The sequence below is a fragment of the Coturnix japonica genome, chromosome 11, assembly GCF_001577835.2.
Source record: "Coturnix japonica isolate 7356 chromosome 11, Coturnix japonica 2.1, whole genome shotgun sequence".
Classification (NCBI taxonomy): Eukaryota; Metazoa; Chordata; class Aves; order Galliformes; family Phasianidae; genus Coturnix; species Coturnix japonica.
Window position 1 is genome coordinate 4,820,102 of NC_029526.1, and position 16,002 is coordinate 4,836,103.

The 16,002-nt window shown below is 37.3% G+C and overlaps 2 long non-coding RNA genes across 4 annotated transcripts in view; one reads left to right on the forward strand and one right to left on the reverse strand.

Moving 5' to 3' along the window:
- Positions 1-16,002, forward strand: part of LOC107319029 — a 468,329-nt gene that overhangs the window by 414,709 nt on the left and 37,618 nt on the right. The window contains exon 1 of one of the 3 annotated variants that reach the window (XR_004308692.1): positions 3,447-3,647. The exons of the other annotated variants lie outside the window; for them this stretch is intronic. This is a non-coding gene — a long non-coding RNA (uncharacterized LOC107319029). Of the gene's footprint in view, positions 1-3,446; positions 3,648-16,002 lie in introns of those variants that run through there. 3 annotated transcript variants of the gene reach the window in all.
- LOC107319032 overlaps positions 1-16,002 on the reverse strand; it is a 58,299-nt gene that overhangs the window by 21,712 nt on the left and 20,585 nt on the right. The window lies entirely within an intron of this gene.

Genomic DNA, 16,002 nt, shown 5'->3' on the forward strand with positions numbered 1-16,002 from the left:
AACATTTGACGTTTACTTCATGCCTAGTGTTGTGAGTGGTTGTTTGTTTGTTTGCATACTCATTTGGAGGAACTGTTTGCAGCTTGAGGTTTGGACCTGGATGTATATTATAATCAGTACAGTACATCTGCCTTCAGGAGCAGTAACTTTAAAGTATCAGCATAAGAAAGCTTCAAAATAAGTCTGTAGAAAGTGCCATTCTCATCTGTTTGGAAATGTAATCATTCCTACAGGAAATATTTTTTTCCCCTTCAGATTGAACATTTGTTTTGCAGTGCAGCAGCATAAAGAAGTGGTTAACAACACAGGCAAGACTGTTATCAAGTAGGCGAAAAGTAGTCCAAAATTATGCCTGCATTTCAAAACATGTCCTGTCAATAAAAGGAGGTCATGACAAAATGAGTTTTAACGTAAAATTATGCATTTGTGAAGGAAAAACATATTGGAAGAGCTTTTTTGACAAATAAAATGCAAGAAATTAGTTCATTTGGGTAGAGAGAACATTTAAAAATGCAGCCACATGCAGATTTCTTAAGAAACTACAACTGACAATTAAAGAGGAAACCTAAAACAGGATTACAAAAATTGATCAGATGGTGCAGAATGGTTGACATTAATGTGTGTACTGCTTTGTTTTGACTCTAGACTGTGGAGGAGTTTTCTTATACAGAAAATTTCATCTACTTGTTCTTGTCTCCTCACACAGTCAAATATTTTGTGAGACAGATCAAAAACCCTCTTTGACAAGCTCATTCCCACGCTTCTGCTTTTTAACCTGCTTTCTTTTATTGTGTTTCTCATCTTTTCCTAGAGGCTTGTTCAGTTAAAGAAATATGTGCTTGAAATCTGTTTCAGAAGCTATATAACTCTTGGGCAAACAGTATTTAAATGAAATATGGAAATGGAGTTAAAAAAATAAGGAATGTAATAAGTTCCATTAGGCTGCCAGCTACGTTCGGGAGCATGGTGTATTGTTGACATTGGCTTTGGCTAAAGCACTCAAGATGAGGATGTTCCTGGATGCACTATTTCTGTGTAATCTGAGTTTCACACAGTAATACTATTGGTGACTTCTCTTATGCTTCAGGATCTTTCACATTACAAAGAATGAGGTATTTGTTGGTAAATATCTTTGGCCACTATATGAAAAGTTGTAATGTGACTCAAACAATTGAAAAAAATAATATATGAGTATAGCATTTGAACAGATAGGCTTTTTCAGTTAAGCAGGATTTCACTACCTACATGTGCAGACCCAAAAGATACATTGTTTTGTCTTGAGTTAAAGAACTTTTCCCTTCTAAAGAAATAGCCTTCATCACATCTTACCATCATAAGGCATATTTTGATGCCTTAACCCTGCTGAGTAGTTCCTTACCTTTCCACATTGTGCATTTCCCAGTTAATAACTGAGGCATTGCTAGGTTGATGGCTTCTGGCTAACCCATAGGATTATGTTCAAAATTACCTGTAATGTAAGTGTAATCGATCTGATTTCACTGATAAAGAAACTGAGGCAACAAACAATTGCTTGACATGTTCACCTGAAGGGAAGTCTTCCGCAGGGTGCTGGCATTTGAAGGACACTGGTTTCTCTTTTCTCATTTCATTCTCTTCTTCCAGCCTCAAGCTCTGGTTCATCTATTCCCTATTCTCTTATGCTGACACAAAAATTGATGCACCCCTATTTGTTGCAGACATATTTATAGCATCATTCAACAAAATACTTTTGTCTTGCTTTGTTGATAATGATACTTAAAGATATTAGAAAACACTTGTTTTCTGAGCTCTAACTGGGTGCCATGTATTCCATAAACCTGAGTATGGTACAACTGTAACGTACACATCTGCGCTATATAAGTGTCCATTTTGTAAAAAGGTAAATATATATACTACATGTAAAAATGTGCTCATTTGGAAAAGTCTTATCAATGAATTTGTGGCCTCATTTTAAAAATAAACACCTGTTTCATCATCATTACTTCTTAACAGCTGCAGCTGCTTGAGACAGAAAACTATTTTGTAACCAGAGGCTGCTGGAGTTTTAAACAGAACCCACGTTGATTTTTTTGGAGTTTCCACAGATTTTAAATTGTCATTTTGTATCTGATCATGGCTGTTAATTGTCCTTAGGAACTTGAGTGATGAAACCAAGTGATCATAGGAAAAGCAGATAAATACTCCATAGAAAATGCTTCTATTCTTAATTCATCTTAAAATTTACCCTGCCTGCGTGACTTTCAAAATACTAAATATAATATTAAATCATAATCCTGTTACAGATTCCTGTAGTTTTAATTTATATGTATATTTTGAAGCTGCCTATTGCTAGCTAGGTAAAGATATTTGGCATTTAAAAAAAATACATCTTTAATATACTTATATTAAAGTTATAAGTACATTATTATAAGTACATTGGGAAGGAAAACCATGTTAAGTTCTTGCTGCCAATAACATGGTTTAATAAGAATAGCTGGATCAGTTCTGACTACGTTTAGGATGATGTTTGTACACGAAGGAATCTACTTCCACTTTATTGTATTTTCCCAGTACAGTCTACCTCTTTATCTGTGATCTTTAGAAGTGCCGTTTTGCTCCACCTGTGCTGTGTTCTTGCATTTGCTTATTAAGTATCAACTGGATGTAGATTCTGGGTCATTTCTGAAATTACTTTGGCTGTCTGTGATGCTGTGGCATCTTTGTCTTTCATCCAAAACTTCCTTCCGGCTTGTAACACGCTGCAGCTGCCACTGCCAGGAGGCCTGGGGACTGCACTGAATTGCAGTCATTTCTCCATGCAGGCAACAGTCTTCACGGTAGAGGTCCTACATGCTTTGAAGAGCAGCAGGTGACTTCCTCTTTACCCTTCTCATGGTTAAAGTTATTTTTACTGAAGCAGAATACCCTTTAATATTACAGGATTCTTTTGAGTTGATAACTTTCACGATTCCCAGATATTTGTGGAGTGTGACCTGGTTAAATCAAGCATGGTTGTTTAACTACCCCACTTCTGGATATATTGTGCAATATATTTCTTTACTCAAAGAATTCTGGAAATGATAGAGGAACTTTATGGAACAGCCCTGTTCCAGGGCTTATTCAAAAACATCGGTTCCCTTCCTTCCATTCAGGTGATCGTTTTGGGTGTACAGAACATGCTATAATGCTTATCACTGGTCAAAATCAGCAACAATTCAAATGAAGGTATGCATTTAGTTGCAATTTGTTCCAAGAGTGTCATCTTAGAACAGTAAAACAAATCTCTCAATTAGTGTGCCTGATTTCAGACTTGCCCTGAATACCTCCTCTTGAATTAGGTATTATATACTTTGCCTATTGTTTGACAAATGTAACCATTATAAGTACAGCTTCTGCTGTGAGAGGAAGAGCATACCAGAGGAGTTTGACTTCAGAGCAAATTTGAAACTGAGAAAAGTTAACTAATATCCTGTCTTTATAGATACGTTTTGAACTGGTGCTGTAATTCCTGCAAGACTAGGCATGAATGAATATGAGGTTCAGAAGGAAGACACGCTCCTCCTCACTGATCCAGTTTCTGCCTAATTGCTCTTCTGCTCATATGTCTTGAAAATAGAGCATGATGCAGATGGAGATGGCTGAAGTGAGCTACACGTCACAGCACTGAGGTATATCTTTTCCTCTGAAGCCTTTTTTCTGCTGGGTGGAAAAATCTGCTGATTACACAACAGTGTTGTCTTTAACGTAGATTGTTTTTCCTGTTGCAGTCCTGTTAATCTTTTTTTTTTTTTTTTTTTTTTTTTTTTTTTTTCATTTCTACCTATTCACGAAGCACAGTAGTCCTGCATTTTTCAGTGCAGAGTGTTATTTTAATTTGCTTTTTAGATGGGAAGTCTGGTTTTCTTTAAAGCAAAGCTGGCGCTGACAGAATCTTAGGATGGTGTAAATCTCGTTCAGTTGTATCAGTTCCTCTTACAGTTGTACAGACTACGTGTATAAAGCAAACACAGAAGTTGTGCATTTTTCATCTGAGCTTGTGGAAAAAATATTTTTAGAATCTTTAATTTCTGTAGTTCTCCCACCTGGTATCTCCTTCAGATGTTTGATTTCTGCACTGAGATAGATGCCTCAGAAAAATCCAAGACAGATAAGATAGATCTAATTTCTAACCCTGACATCTCTGCCACCCCTTCATTACTCTTCTTTAGAGTTCTTGCTATACCCTGTGAAAGCAAATGTTCCCATTACATCTGCAGCTTCTATTGGGGCTGGGGGGGTGAGGGGGAGAACTGTTGTCTATTAACATTAGAGCTATTAAAAAGTGGAGCAAATTGTGTACAGCACAGAATCTGTGCACTTCAGGTGAATAATCCATCTGAGAGGAGAGTCAGTCCACCTGTTTTTCAGGGAGTGCAGGCTATGTTAAGTAACATTTTTCACCACAGAAAAACAATCAGCCTTGGATCAATAAACTCCAGAATGGATTTACAATATCCAGTTGGAATAGATTCTGGCTGCATCTGCTCATGGTGTCTCAGTTACAGTCACATATACACTTAACCATCTCCTTAGGCACTAATCACGTCAGCTCTCCTAGTATTTTTTCTCCCATCAGCTTTCTGCTATAAAGTTATTTTCAGAAAACAAAGAGAAAGAAGAGTGTGATCTGTTCTATTGCTGTTGTATGCTTTAAGCACATATTTCATAACTTTACAGTGTAAAGACATGTAAAGACTCTCTCCAGTATCCTGGCAGTGTATGTTTGAAATTGTTTAACCTTTGTTTTGCAATGTAAAAATCGTGCCCCTGTGTTTTTGCACCAGTCCTTGTCTCCACAGTGACTCTCAGTTGGTAACTTATAAATGTACAAGAGAGTCTCAAAACACGTTTTGAAGGAAAAAAAGCAGGGAGGGGAGGTTGGAAAAAAGAGAAGAGAAAGAGCGACTCATCTAAAGTTACACCAGCATCTTTAACAGCTGTGCGCATATTAAAGGAAGTAATGGGGGAGTGAAGGTACTGCATATTTCAAAGCTGAACTGTTGCAGTAACAATAAGAAAGGGGGGATGTTGTGCAGAGTTAGCCAAGTGTTTGAAGTACATTACCGTAAGCCAAACCAATGAAGTGGACAAGATTTCTAGCATGTTGCAGTGGTGCCTCTGCGTACTTAATAACAGATGTTTGGTCTCTCTAGGCAGATAATTGTCCTGCTGTAAGGTTGGCTTGACCTGTGTGAGCAATACTGTGTACAGCACTGGAGCAGTAACAAATGATCATAGCTTTTCTCTTTTTACTGGTAGAATGCTTAGCCACGCTTCCTTTTAAGCACATAATTACTCCAAAGCAACTGGAGCCCATACATCCTCCTTGCCTAATGGCTCTGAAGCCATTTTGCTATAATTTATGGGGACAGGGTTCAAAGTTTTAATAATATTTGGATAATATCATTGCCAAAATGTCTTTGAGCTTTGATGAATAGAATGAGAGTGGGCACATTTCGATTCTGTGCATGACAGTGCGAGTGTTAACAGCACCATACTTTGTTCAACCTTTATGGAAACATTCACGAACCAGTTTGCTCATGAATTATAGATATGAGCATGAAGAATTATAAACAGCAGTGGAAAACATACAGGGTTGCTTGTTCATAAGGAACTGTCCTGTTAGTGGCTCTTCTTTATGCAGATAAATGAATTGCAGGGAATACAAAAATGGTTTATTTAAACCCTTAGCAGATAATGTATTAGCACATCAACATAAAATACACATGCACTGTGGCATGCTTTTGGATATTTATGTTTATACTCTCTGCTCAAGTGGCTCACTGATTTTTTGGCTTCCTATCATTCACCTAATAATTTCAGCATCGTAACTGCACCTCTGGGTATGTTTATCTGACAATCCAAGCTGTTCTTTGCTTTATGTTGCTTGCTGAAATTGGCTTCCCAATTTGCTCTGTAAGTTGCTTCAGTGTATGATAGGTTAATGATGTTAATCAAAGCTAAATAAGAGTAGACATGATCCTTTCATTGAAGGCATAGACCAGCAGCAGCCAGAAATTGCTAACACCAATGGAGCAAACAAGCCTATAGGTATGAGATAACAAAAATAACAGCAAAATGATTCGCTCAAACTAATGTACACCTAGAGCTCAATCCAAAGCCTACTGAAGCCTGTAAGACGTTCTCCTAATGTCATTAAGATTTAGGTTGAGCTCCTAACATCCCACATCACTTGGCTTAGAGTATTTTTCCAGTTTGCTTGATAGAGTATGAGATTTAGCATGAACAAACTGTGGCTACGTTCTGTAGATAACTCATCCATGAGAGGTTAAGGATTTGTTAATCAACAGGAGCGTTACACAGGCAATATAGAAGTGCTGATTTTTCTCCATGTGTAACAGCTGCTCTCAGTGATAAATAAAAGGAAATACAAATATGAACAAGAGTGATTTTAAAAGTTTCTAACAGTGCTGGTAGCTAAGAACAATTGAATAAATAGTCTGTCTTTAATTCCATTCAGTGATATTCAAGTGCTGTTTTGTTTAATCAAAGAGGTGTTTGATTACAGAAATAATCAGCTGACAAAGTCCCAACTCAGGCTGAGCACATAGATGGCACTGGTGAGGTTTTATTTAAATTTCTACAAAACTGTTAAGATGGCTGTTAATTACAACAGTGTGATTTCATATTTGATAGCTTTAATTGAAAATTCTAGTGTTTTTTATGATCTATATATATTCATTTATTGTAGATTCCTTTGACTATAAGCCTCAATTGGATTATTACATAAGTATTTTCTAAGGGCTCAGTCATGTTAACCAACTAAAATCATTTCAGCTGATTAAACTGAGGCCTAAACATACCATGAGTTTCATCACTACTAAAAAAAATAATCAACCGAAATATAAACTATTATATGTGGGACCTGGTCTTCCAATTTGCATAGAAAAGCATATAATTATGAGAAAAAAAAATAAAAATAAAATTTTAAAAAAAAAAAAGATTATCTCCTGTAGTTACTTTAAAATAAATTATGCATCATTTTATTCTACATTACGTTGTTGACTGAGTCTTTAAAAATAGGTATATTTCTGTATTGGGTTAGTACTAGAAAATAAGGTGTACATTTTATTCTCCATTCTTTATCTACAAGGAGAGTCTGGAAGCCTTCAGCCTTAGAAGTTAAAAATACAACATCTCTGTATTTTTCTTAATTGATTTCTGGAAAAACTGTGATCTCTAAGAATGAATTGAGAGACAGGAGTAATAAAGGCAGAACTAGTTTTACATTTTGAACAATTCCAACAGCGGGCTGAATATTCAACAACTGATAGGCCGAATAACAAGTTGTTAACTTCATAATGCACAGTCACAGTACATATGTGTCACTTTGAGCAAAGATTGAAAAGACATTAGAATTAGAGATTTAACAGCCAGTTTTGATTAAATCAAAACAATCAGAGTAGTTGAGTTTGCAACAGAATTAGATTTTAAAAATCCAGACTTGGAATACCTTGCTGGGCCTCACAGTTGAAGCTTATTCAAGGATGAAATTCTTAGGTGCTACATTTGAAAAATATTTATCATGGGATGCTTAACGATTCTTAAGGCAAATGAGGAGAGCAGACACATAAAGCCATATTTTCTGTAAAGTGAAAATATTGCAAGTGCTTTTTCTCCTTTCTTATTAATGCACTTATAATTTGTCTGATCTTACTTTAATCAAAAATGTTCAGTCCTCACACCTATCTATCACACACATCTATCCATCCCAGGACAGTGTATCACAAATATGGTAAGTCAGTATGGGAACCTGAAAGACTCAAAAACTGCAGTATGCAAGAGCAATGTTATGCCCAAATAACTACATCATTTCCACCTATAATTGGAGAGAGACATTTCCAATTTACCAGTAAGACTTTTATCTTTGAAATAATTGCATTACCTGCCTTTGAAGAACTCCTGGTTTCTGTTTTCAGATCACATCCTGTTGAATGTCCCAGTGATGTAGTCAGATGTCCTCCCATCAACAGAAAGTCACCCAGGCACTGATATGATATCAACTCTTTATTCTTCCATATGTATCAAGGAAAGGTGCACTCCACACAAAGCAGAGGGATTACTTGGTACCTGGTAGGATTCAAACCTATTCTATTCTATTCAAGGTCTATAACCATCAGTGAAAAGAATAGCCACTAATTTAACTCAGGAGCACACATGATTTGGGGCTCATGGGCCAAAGCGAGTCCTCCAACCCCACTGCCTGCCTGGAAGACAGACATGCTTCTGTCCCCAGATCTCACAGAGCTTAGGGAAGGTTCACAAATAATGAGGAATGCCTGGCAAACCCTCAAGCACTCAAGCACAGTACGTGATGCTTTCAGTTCACAAGCAAAGCTTGTCAGACCTCAATGCTGAAGGAAATTTGACTTGAAATATGGTAAGAATGGTCATTCTCATAAAATTCGCAAAACTTGCTACTTTTGATTTGATAGGCAATTCACTTGCTTGCATAACCAAGTGAAAGATCCCAGCATATGTGATAGGCTGAAAGTTTTATAGGGCCAGACTACATCCTTATACACAACTATGAAACAGCCATCAGATTTGGCAGTAAGTTATGAATGTGCTGAATATTATCCCAAGACAGCATTTGGAGGAGTGTTTGAGGAGATAATTGTTTTGTTCCCATTCATCTCTGTACCTCGTCCCGTTGTGCCATACTTCTGCCCCTGAAAACTGGCACTGTAAGTTCATGGCAAAGGGAGAATTATGGTGTTCTCTAGTGTTTGGTGCTGGCAGATGCTGAACCTATGGGAAGACTGTTAAGTATTTTTGTTTTGCCTTAGTTAAATTTAACTGCTGGCTGTTGTGCATAGTGAAAATGAGACTCTTCTCCAGGTGTACTTCTAGTCTTATCACCTCCTAGACCAGTGGAATTTGAAGTAACCTGCTTCTTGGAGATGCATGGGAGCTTGGTGCTATCACCCTGTCCTTTTATTTGGCTCTCTCACCTAGAACAATGGGTGATTAACACAAGTCAAAACAAGAGCATAAAGGGAAAAGGCAGCACAACCCGCCTTGGTGCAGCTGCTCAACTCCAATGTTTGCCTGCTGCGTAACAGCATGTTACGGTCACTGCCAAGCCTTGATCTTCTCCCTGTGTGTCAGTACTCCAAGCATCCATCCTTTAAGCAGCATAGATCACACAATTATACATTGTTGGAGAACTTCAGTGTCACTTCTAAGCAATACACATTCTGCAACTTGAAACAAAAGTGAATTAAACAGAACTACACAAGTGATGTTTAAGTATTGTTTTGCTTTTGCTTTTTATTCATACTGCTGCTTTTATTACCAGCAATGCTCTTATTCATTTTCTAAGTTATTGAAATGCCTGTCTGCCTATTTGTCAGACATTTCAGTTTCACAGCTTTTTTTTTCATTTTTATGCTGATTGTAATGCCAGCATAATATCTCATCAAGATGCACCTTCCGTGGAACAGAATAGAATGTTTGAAATCTTAAGAAAAAGCATTTTGATTCTGGAAAAGCAAAATTATCTTATATTTATCTCCTGTAATTCCTAGAAAGTTGTTCCAATGCAATCCATTCTGGCCCAAAACCATATAATATCAATGAAGTCAAACTTCAAATCAGGCTCAGCGAAGTGAATGTGAAGCACTAGAATCTATCACAACCTTTTAAAGACTGTAATGAAAGAAGAAAGTACATTATTTAGGCGAGACACTGAGCTGTATAGGGTTCACTTTTAAAACTTATGAAACACAGTAAGAAAACGAGAAGTTTTCTGTTGGTCTGACTACAGAAGACCAGTGCTCCAGGCTTCAAGCAGATTCCTGCGCTAGCAGTAAGGTGTGGTTTGTCCTAGAAACTTTCCTGTCTTGGTCTTGCAAAGATTTAAGCACAGATGGAACTGAACTTCTGAGTAGCAAGGTATTGAATTTATTAGCAAGCTTGGTCTGCTCGTTTTAACATATTGTGGATAAATTTCACAGTTTTCCTTTCCATTCTCTGTGAGAGAGGTTATCATGCTTTTAGCTTAGGCAAAACCGCAGACCGCAAAGGGCAGTCAGTGTATGGCTTTCCCTTACATTAGCAGTCTTTGGATCAAGCTCTTGATTTTCTTTCAAAACCTGACAGACATGTACTCAATTTCATATGTACATAATGTGACTGTAATGAGAAAGGGAAAAAAATCGTTCACCTCTGAAGACAAATAACCACATCTCTAAAAGGACATGGTTACTTGATAGTCACAAATTAAAATGAGATTCTGCATACCTGCTATGATTCAGTGTTTAGAAAACAAACAGATAGGGTTAGATCCAAACAAAGGATTCATTTTGATAGTAAACATATTTAAGAGGGTGCCTGTGCAAATGCGAATTGTTTAGGGGATGGATTACCATTTTGCATACATTTTAGAGCTCTGAGAGAAGCCATTAAGGGATTAACACCTCCGATTTATGAAAATGCAAGGATGATAAAGAAACAATAGGGGTGACAGCATTGTGTAAACGACATTGATTCATTTCAGAATGGGGCTGTTAACTGCTGGAAATGAAGAAATAAATGGAACAATGGATAGATGCTTTTACCAGCTTGTCATTAATTAGCAGTGAGCACAATTCTTTTATTGTCCTTTTTGAAAAATACAAAATTGGTAGGAAAATACAAGCACTGAGCAAATAGATTACTCTGTGTCACTAGGCTGACATCTGCATTTTCTTTCTTCTCTCATGTATTCTGTTTTTCAAATGATATCGAACTTTTAGCCTGGCAGCAAGCCCAAATTTTGCTTCCTTTGAAATCCCTGAATTCCTGTGTTTTCATCCTTGAAATCTTACTGCTTTATAAAAGCATAACAAAACCCATGACTTGAGAAAGGGTTAATAAACGTTAGTGAATCCCCCATAACACAGCTTGGAAGCACAAACAACAGCTCAATGCGCGATTCTGCTGACCTATTGCATCCGATCAACTGTGGTTTTATTTCTAGCAATGCCAGCAGGTGGGAACTGACAACATGTTTCTTTGGAATCGTAAAGAAAGATCGGCTCTGATGGAGAATTAGCTGGAAGTAAGTGAGGTTGTTTGGCACAGATCTAAGCAGGGACAATGCTTGATTATGGCTATCACTCTCCAGCTGCTGTCAGAATGTTAAGTTTGCTTTCTTGAGGCCAGACATCTAACACATTTCTTTTTCTAATTAGTATCTGGTACTGTAGATGCTGATATTTTACTGCATGTCAGATGCAGGAGGCTGAAATACATCACTGAACTCAGAGGTACGTCTGGGTCCTCGGAATCAGCTTTTACCTCTCAATATGAACTCATAACCTCTTTCTGCCTTTTTTTTTTTTTTTTTTTTTTTTTTTTTAATATGTAGATAGGGAAGTTCATGTGTACAAATGTCTGATGCTGGTGTCTGAGAAAGAATGCCGAGCAAGGCTGACAGATCAAACATTGGCCAGGAAAAGGAGACCTAACACTGGTTTCTTTTTTGTCAGCATCAGGCAATATTCTGTTCACAAATCCTTCCCCAGCCTGGTAGCAGAGCAACCTACTTCCCAGCTGCCAGTGTAAGGGTACAGGAGGTATTTATGTCTTGCTAAAGAAGTGGCAGCCCTGAACCCAGATTCAGGTAAATTAATTAAGTTAATCGTTGTTAACAATTTCCATTTTGCCACCTGTGCTATGATACTGTAGGCAATGAGGAGTCAGAGCTTCCACCTGGGATAGGTGTTAAGCACAGCATGATAGAGCAATGTGGTAACAAATATGTGAGTGCAGGTGTGACTGAAAAACAAGAGCATAAGTATAAATTCAGCCGATGCTGTTCAGAAATTTGCTTATGTTTTCTTCCTGTGAGGCTCTGTCAAGTCTGCTATAAGGTATGGAATAATTTTTGTTTTTCTTAACTTTGTCAGGATGATAGAAAAAAATCACCCATGTTATTTTTCTTTCCTGTTTAAAAAGTCCTTACAAATTTGTACATTTTAGACTGAGTTTGTCTAAGTTTCAGTCACCTTACTCTCCTGGAGATAATATGCATATTTCTTTTGTAAAATTTGTAGGAATCTGGGGGTACTTATGGTAACTCCTAGTCACAGTGTACTAACCAGTTCTGCAGGCAGGCCATACCCTGCTCCCAGCTGGCAGCAGTGCCAGGTCTCTGGGCTTATTTTTATTGTGGCTTTATGTTTTGCAGAGCAGAAAACCTGTTTAGTATAGTTTTCATGAGTGCAGTTCTGTACACCAAACATTCTTTTCAGAGGCAGTCTTGCAAATATGCCAGTCTTTCTTTAGGAAAAGAAATGCTTTTTTTTTTAGCATTAGGGCTAAGTCAGCCTCTGTATTTGTTACGCTTATAATTTATGTACCTGTGACATAGTCTCTCCTCTTTGCTAGGGAAGGCCTCCCTTTTGTACTTGCATTTAGCTCCCTCTGTTTATAACTAATCTATGCATCTAACACGATTTAAATTCTAGTATCAAGTTAACAAAGAAATGGGACACAAGGCTATAAAGATGTAAAAAGAGGTGTTTAGTAAGGTTTCCTCCTACCTAGAGCAGAGATTCTTCATCATATGTGAAAGCCATTGAGACTCAGTGAGAGTTCCTAGAATTATCTGTACAGAAGAAAACAATTGTAAAGGTCCTATTGTGGGGGAGCACTGAAGCACATGATTTACTCTCAGGCTGCTAGGAGTCCCATTGATTTCAGAAACTAGTGACATGCAGAAGGTTAAACATGTGCTTTGCTGGGTTAGGGCCAAACCTAGTATCATTCTTTTGAGTAGTTTACAAAACCTTTTGCTATTGAGAGGAATATTTATTATTTTTTTTTTTTAATTTATAAAGTTATGTTGTGTTTTAAGTCAGGATAAAAAAGAACCAGCTTTGGTTCAAAATGTAGCCAGGTTATTTTTGCAAACACAGTGTGATTTTCTGGCTGTATACACTGCAGGCCCCCTATGCATCATCCCTTGCAGAGCCAAATACTATGCTTGCATTAACTTTTCTTCATAGGTTGCCTGATAAGTGGCATTTCCCCTCCCGAGAAGAGTTGTGGTAAAAGCTCCAAGCACTTGGAGATGTACTGCTAAATACAGGATGGAGATTTTTAAAGACGCTATAATTGACATTGGATTCAGGTGAACACAGTATCTCCCACAAGGTTCACGTTAAACTCTGGTGTGATGAATAGGTTAGCTCTTAGCTCTTGATTGTATGCCTTGTTCTGAGGCAAACTGTTGTATGCCAGTGGAATCATGTGTCATGTCCTTAATGTGGGGAATTCTGAATGTTTCGATAGAAGAAAAATTCCAGATTTAGGTGAATTATAACACTAACTCTCTGACTGGGAAGGAAAAAAATAAAAAGGGAAAAAAATCATCTGAAAGTGTAAAGTGTAATCCATAAATGAGAAAAATGATTGGCTCTCTCTGTATTCCTTTAATTTCTGTTTCAGTGTAATCTTTTACATTCATTTACAGCACAGCTCATGAGTATTAATTGTATTTATGTTTGAATCATAATCTTCATTTCATATTGACCTTTATGATTCCTCATGTTTACCCTACTGACCTATACCCTCATCTAATTTCCATGAGATTCTGAATTATACTGACTAATAACTCTTCTGAAGTAGTTGCTTTCAGAAGCTGCTAGTAATGTGTATGCTGGGACTTGTGGGCCTAGAAGGTGAGAATCATGCATGTCTTTGCTATCAGTGAGCTTGTTTGGTAGCATGGAAATGGTGGGTGAAAGCCTGAACTGCAGGTTTTGGAAGAGCCTCTCTTCCAACTGTCTGCTGAAGTTCTGTTATGTAATAAACAAGTCAGTGCAGTATCCAGCTAATAAGGAATGGGGGAAAAGTAAGTGAAGGAGAAAGGGTTTGTTGTACTGTTCATGATCAAAAATGGGTAAGATCCACGCTTTGATGCCTAGCGTTCTCCAAGCTATGAAATAAGAGTTATGAGAGTTTTGGCCACATTTACATTCATATACTTAGTTTTACTCATATCCCTGTAAATAAGTTATTTGTAAGTGCAACCAAAAAGGAATCTTGTACAGTTTAGTATCACTTTATGGTTGACATTGATTTAAAGCACTCCATAAGGAGCACAGTACTGCAGAATCAATTAGAAGTAAATGCAGTCATGAAAGTTACATGAAGTAGTGTCTGGCTGAGTCTTGCAGACACTGCTCTTCATATGACTGTTGGCCACCTGAAGTAAACAAAATAAATATATATATGTATATAGTTTATTTCATATTAATTGATGGCCTTACAAGGGAACACACAGGTCCCTTACAAAATCAAGTCCTCTCAGATAAAAATCTTTAGCGATTTTAAGAGGATTTTCACCTAGTCTGTTGAAACAGACTGTCAAAATAATTGCCAAACCAGTATCCTGATTGTAGGGTCTTACCAAGACATAAGACAGCCTTGTTAATCAGCACATTTGTGCTAAGAAAATGAAGAGAAACAAACCAAAGTCCTAGATGAACTCTCACAGATGTGTTCAATTCTGTCTAGTTCAAATACATTTTTTGTTTGCGTCCTGGTATAGGAAGAGAGATGAGCATAAAATAAAGCGTGTTGGATGAGAATTAGCCTTACTGTGTGACTGCATGTGGTGGAAAAGAAGTTAGGAGTTTTCTTCTGAGCCTATACAGAAAGACAGTAATGACTCCAGTTTCAGGGAGTTCAGAAGCTGCACTAATTTGACATTGCAGTTCAATGCTCAAAGGGAGGAAGAAGGAAATAGGAGATATAATGTCTTCACGTTGTTTTCACATGTTCCAATGCAGCTGACCAGAGGCAAACTGTACCACACTGGAGGCTGTAGCACGCTTTTAACCACGGTGGCTTTTGTAGACTTCCCTCTCCCCCAAAGGTAGTAATGAAAAGCACATCACAAGCTCTTTGAGCAGAAGTAGTGTCATGTCTTTTCCACTTTTGTGGACTTTTGTCCTGAAGGGCTGAGCTGCCTGCATAGTGAATAAGGGGCATAACTTGCAAGCACTAAATAACTCTTAAGAAGATACTGAAGGGATGCGTTCTGCAGTGACAGAGTTTGGGCCACAGGGCCTTCTGTGGATATGCTAACATTTGAACAAAACAGGAAACCTGAATTTGCACAAGAGATTGCCATCAGTTTACAGAAGATAAGCTTTTGGAGTGTCTCAGAGCTGTCAAATGTATTTAGTGCTTATCCTGACCTTTTTTTCTTTCTAATCTGTCAAATATATGGAAAGAGCTGTAAAGAAAGTAGAGATTAATTTACATCATTCTTATGTAGATGCTTCTTTGCTCAAGCTTTTCAATCAGTATTTTTAGATATATGAAATAGTTTCTTGATAAACCTCTGTAATAACATGTTATTACTCAATTAATAGGATCTTTCTTTTAGTCCTCCTAATGGTAGATGAAAGCAATATCTGGACTTCCAAAGCACGAGTGCTGACTAACATGTTAACAGTTTCTTCTCATTCACTCACTTTGCTCTGATCTGCCAATATTTCTGTTGAGATTTAACACAAATGTTTCTTGAGAACGTGGGAGAATCATCTGTGAAATACCAGTTTGTCAGCAAGCTGTTTGTTTATCCTGTGAGATCAAAACGCCTTGTAGCTGAATTCAATGCAAAGGTCTGTTGATAGTAGCTGGTTACTAAATCCCTAGTAAAAGAATGCTAATAAAGTAGATGGGCAGGGATTTGTCAATATAATCTTATTTTGAGTCCCAGTAATTTCAGTGATATACGACTTGGATTGAATCAAAACTAGAGGTTTGACATGGTTTGCTGTCTTTATCTGTAAATGGGTGTTTATTGTATTACAGAAAACAAGCCACTGTATAAGTTGCAAGATAAACATGTCTAAATCTGTTTGCCAGACTAGATTGTAATGTAAGTCATATGATAGAGAATCTATGTAGTTACATTAGTTGCCAGCTAACATAATTAAGCTGTTGCAGTGTGGTGCAGTA